This window comes from Fukomys damarensis, unplaced genomic scaffold, assembly GCF_012274545.1.
Source record: "Fukomys damarensis isolate Sample0158 unplaced genomic scaffold, DMR_v1.0_HiC HiC_scaffold_39, whole genome shotgun sequence".
NCBI classification, from domain to species: Eukaryota; Metazoa; Chordata; class Mammalia; order Rodentia; family Bathyergidae; genus Fukomys; species Fukomys damarensis.
The window spans coordinates 71,787,235-71,792,857 of record NW_022900951.1 but is presented as its reverse complement, the minus strand read 5'-3'; positions in this window follow the sequence as shown (position 1 = coordinate 71,792,857).

Sequence of the window (5,623 nt, the reverse complement as noted above, 5' to 3'; positions counted from 1 at the left end):
AACCATGAAAGGTAAACATTTTGAATGGATTAAGGACATTCAGAACAACCATGACAGCACAACTAAGACAGGGGTATTAATGGTAATGCATATTTATTTTTTTAAAAAAATTATACATTCACTGTATATTTTGATCATAATGTGGGGGGGTGGGGAGAGAGAGAGAGCTCATGGTAAATAGTAAGCATTCTGTAAGTGTCACTAATTGTAGTCATTCCTATTTTACTAAGCATCAACAATTTTATGATATAGTTAGTTCCATTTTCCATTGATATTTGGCTCTGTATGTTTCTATGTATGTGTATGTGTGTTCCTGTTATGAGTTAGACCTAGAATATCTACCAAAAGTGTCATGTGTTCAGAAGTGGGGCTTTGGAAAGTGAGTGGACCATGGAAGTGCTATACTCATCAGAGGATTAACCGACTGTGGAGTTCAGGGCTGAATATGAACTTAGGAGTTGGGGTCCGGAAGGAAATGCATGTCACTGGGGGCATGATATGGGACATGATTGCCTCCCTTCTTATCTCCTTCTGTCCCTCTCAGCCTCCTCAATGCTTTGATGTGAGCACTGCTACTCCACCAGACCCTACCACCATGTCCTTCCTGCTTTGGAGCCAACTGATCACGGACTGAAAACTAGAGCCAAAATAAACTTCTCTTCTTTAAATTGTGGTTGTCAGATATTGTGTCCCACAATGCAATCTATGAGATTGTATAAATAAGGGAAACATTTATTATATGTAAACATAAATGTAAAGAAATAACTATTTAGATATTTTTAAACTACTTTATTTTGACATATCAAAATCTTTAAAAATGATCATACTAAGAAAAAGTAAAATAATTGACCCTTATAAATTTTCAAAGAAGGATCCTGAAAAAATACTGGAAAAATTAACTTAATTAGCATATCTTAACCCAGGCTGCATATTAAAATTATGTGTGGAGCCTTTAAAATAATGATTAAATACAGGACTCTAATCTCAGATATTCTTATTTAACTTGTCAGAAGTGGGTTTCTTGCATGGCTGTAAATTATTTTATAAAGCTCCCTGGATGATTCTAATGTGCAGCCAATGCTATTTTTTCTCACTGAGTTAATTGGTATTTTTTAGGTATACAGTACAGTTACATTCATTATTGGGATCTTATACCTTTACATGACAGATCTTGGTTCTCATTTTTTCCCCTTATCCCTGCCCTCCCTCCACCCCCTCCTCCCTTTTCTATTTACAAATCATAAATATCTTTTTATATGGTGTAATTTATGATAACATCTCTACATACTAATTAAAGACATTGAGTGTACCATGACCATCTCTATATTTAAATTGTACACAAATAGGTCAAAATCACCATATTTATTTGTCTTCATTCATTCTGTATAGGTTTTATAATACCTATTTTCCTACCTTCTTTTCCACCAAGATTATCTCATAATCCTCTTTCCATTGCTTTCCCATAGGTACTATTTTCATGTGCTCAATACACGTTGTGGGGGCTTGCTTCTGTTTGCATTTTCTTGGGATATTTATATCATTTGTGTGACAGAGCATGGATATTTACCTGACTGCTATGTATGAAAGGGTCTGAGAGTCAAATCTATTTGTGTATCCTTGAAATATACACATGGCATGTGATGTGGGGTGGTGGTGGACTTTTACATATACAATTTAAATACACACATATAAAATATGACCTCTACCCAATTTGTTTGCTATTTTGTATCTGATTTAGGTCTCTGAAAGGTTTAAGAATTTTGCACTTGATATGTCCAAGCATTAAACAAAAGTTTTTCCTCTGATATTTGGGATTCTACACACACTTTTAATTTGATATTTCTATCTTTTATTCTTGGCAACTTATATATCTCTCTTATTTATTACTACTATGTTCCCAAACTTGGGAACTTATGCTGGCAATGTAGGCACCGCACCTCTGAGCTAAATCCCTAACCCTATTTACTGCTATTATGTAAATGAAGACACTACTGCCTATATCTCCCATATCTTTTAAGTATCTTTTCTATTTTTCTTTTTGTGATGCCTTCTGGCATATTTCCTTACTCTGAACTTATTATTTGACATTTCTCTTTTTTTCACCTTGAGCTGTATCCATTCTGCTATTCAATCCTCTAGGTTTGTGTTCACAACTATACATTTTTATCATACCTAAGAACACCATTTTTATTAATTTTGTTTCTTCTTCATTTTCTAATATTCTGCCTTATTTTTATGGGGGTATTATTACTTACTATTAAGTTATTTTAATCACTGATCTAAAAAATCTGCTATATCTACTACAAATTCAAATTTTTATATTTCTTCAGATGTTCTCAGATATCTTCTTTCATGGACAGAGAAAAAAAAGGTGACAAATATATCTCAGATTAGAGATTTCTGGGAAAGTATTTTGCTATTATATGGTACATAGCATGCTTAATTTCCCTCCTTTTGTTCCTCAATATGCCACTTTGGAAATCTGCACTTTGCCCTGCCTATCTTGGTGTAATCACTTAGTTTGTGGCATAAGAATGGAAGATTAAAGATGAAGCCCTGCCTGTTGCTGCACCATCATGCCAGCACACCCTAGTTATCTGTTTATATATCCACTTTACCTTCTGTTCTGCCCTTATGTAATCTTGCTGACTTCAATAGATGCTTTTCTGGTAATCCTGCTTCTGTTCTTCAGAATGATGTTATGGCAGGGGATGGTCTACTTATGAAAAATTTGCAGAGAAAAACATCACATTAGCAAACTCTACTCAGCCACTTCTCCATTGTTAGGCCTATTTTTAAGAAATATTCTCTAAGATTCAGTTTCCTAAATTTCCCAGGCTCTTTTCCAACTTTTATGCTAAACTCAGTGATACATAAACATTCATTTTATTTCTGTAGGCATCTCCAGAATTCTGTTCAGAAGTTGGAAATTTTGTTTGTAGTATTGTTGACTTCCATTATTAATACAAACTTTGTGATTTTAAAGCAGTACATTTTCATGTAGAAAATTTGTAAAACATAGAAAAGTATAATGAAAAGAGAGAATGTCATCTTATTGTGGAAAAGCAATTAACAGCAATAATTCACCCAGTTCAGCTCATTTTATTCAATACACAGATATATGAAGCAACATATATATGCATATATGTATGTTTTTTCAATTGTATTATATGTACATGTGCAGAGAGATAACACTGTATACATAATTTATTAGGCTTTTCAGTTAATAATAGAGTATTGTAATTTTTCATGCCATCAAAATTGTTTATAATATTATTTTAAGATATTGAATAATATTAACTTGAAATTATAACACAGAAAACGGGTGACTGCCCTAAACAGAGAAATGTACATAATTAAAAAATCAATAGAAATGATTCTTTTTTGTGGATGCCTTGTCAGTGAGTTGAAAAATTGCAATACTTTTTGGCCACCCCTACAAAGGAATGTTATCAACAGTGTTCTTCTCTAATCTCCTAGATACAGAATGTTTAATTTAGTTCAGTTATGACTTCCCTCCTTCTACCTGGTAATTCTCTCTGCGGATTTTCATTAGTAAATACTGATGCTTTTTCTAAACCATATCAATGAACAATACAAGCATAAAGAATTTTGATGACATTTAAAAATATCTCATTCATCACACATCTTCGTTGCTTGAAGACATCTTGGAATACTGCCTTTGGATATTTTTTCCATTTTAAGATATCCTCTATTGTTGCACTGAAAGCAGAGCACTTACATTTCGTCTGACTCCTATGTCAGCATTTGGCTGACTATGCTATGTTTGAAACAGCCTCACTAACTAGTGAAGATGATAATTAGGATTGCAGCACTTGTCTTCATATTATCCATAAGTTTATGGCAGAAATTCATATAAGCTTAATTTCTGTGAACATTCACCAAGCCAAATATGTTGTTTTAATTTGGTACACTAGTAAAGATATTTTAAAATAAATAATACAATAAAATAAAAAAGTTTTTAAAAATAAAATTCAAGAATCATAATCCAGGAACATTCTATTTCAAAGTTAAAAATGTTAGGTATAGAAAAACAGTTAAATCCAATTTAAATTATATTTCTTGCTCAAAATAGGATTCAAATGTTATGTTTTAAGATCATTTTTTTCTGGGAGTGTAGAAGGATAATTTAATTAAAGTGATCATAGCTTACAATTGATTATTTTAATCAAAAGTCTACTGTTAAGAGTAGGTTAATACTGTGAGGAATGACATTCCTCGTTCTTCATTTCTCTACAACTCATATTAAGAATATTCTGTTATGAATTTTGACCTGGTACAAAGTGTTTTCATCAAATATTATTGTAGAAGTACAACTCAACTGAAGATTGGTAGAAAACTATGTCTGTTTCAAATCTTCATGTACTCAATATAGAAACCTCTCCTGGGGTTCCTGAGGAGCAAGCAACATTAATTAACTTGATCATGTTTCTACATGTTAACATATTTTATAAAAAGTACTACACTGCTCACCATCACTAAACAATCTAAACTAGTAATCAAGCTAAAATCTGTCTTATTGAGAAAATTCCATGTTTGCACTTTTTGAAATATTATTGAAAAAGTTGCCCTTTCTTATCCAAAATCCATTTTTACATGGAAGCGTATTTTGGTTATATTATACTATTTTCCATAAAGAGAGCTCATACAAAAAAGAGAAAAGAAAAATTATAACATGATTTATTCTCTCAAAGCATTTTATATGCATCAGCTCACTTGTTAAATCAAATTCATGAGACAGGACATGTTTTATCGTCATTGAATGACTTATTTTTTAAAAAAAAATCTTTGAAATACATACAAGTTTAAATGACATACCCAAGGTCATACCAAAAACTAATTATAACACTAAGTCTAGAATTTGTATCTTTAAAAAATTAAATCCTGTTTTTTCTACATTAGTCTGGGTTCTTCCTATAAATGCAGATGTATAAATTTTTGCTATTGCAAATAATGAATCAACAAATTTAGAGGATTGGAATTTATAAAGATAAAGTAAAGGGTCAATATATAACACCATAAGAGCTTTTAGTCTCACTGATTTTTTTTCTTGTAGCCATTTAATTTGGTACCACAAGTGATAGTATTAGAGTTACCAATGAATTTCACGTGAATTACTTGACTTATGTAGTATTTTTGACACATTTAAGCTGAGTGAAGTGAAATAAAGACAATTCTGCTGTCCAATGCTATCAACCAGTTAATTTTTCTGAGTTTTAAAAGCATATGTGGAGGGAAAAATAACAGGACCTTAATCAAACTCAATAGTCAAGTCTATAGTCCAGATCATCTGGTAGATGACTTTCATGCCCTGATGGCTGATGGGGTGAGTGTGCATGATCAAAGTAATATTGCTGCTCTGCAATACTTTCAGGGAAGTTCTCATTTTTATATCTTTATTTTGTTGATGTGAATATTTTCCTTTTGACTCACTCACTCTTAAGCTTCAGGCACATAATTCTATGCAGTTTTTATAAGTAGTATAAAAATGTGACTGAATATTTACTATGTTGTTTTATGTATATTAACGAATTTAATGATCATAAATTCCATAAGATTGCTGGCTGCTTGTTCCAGAATAAGATGTATTTTATATATATAT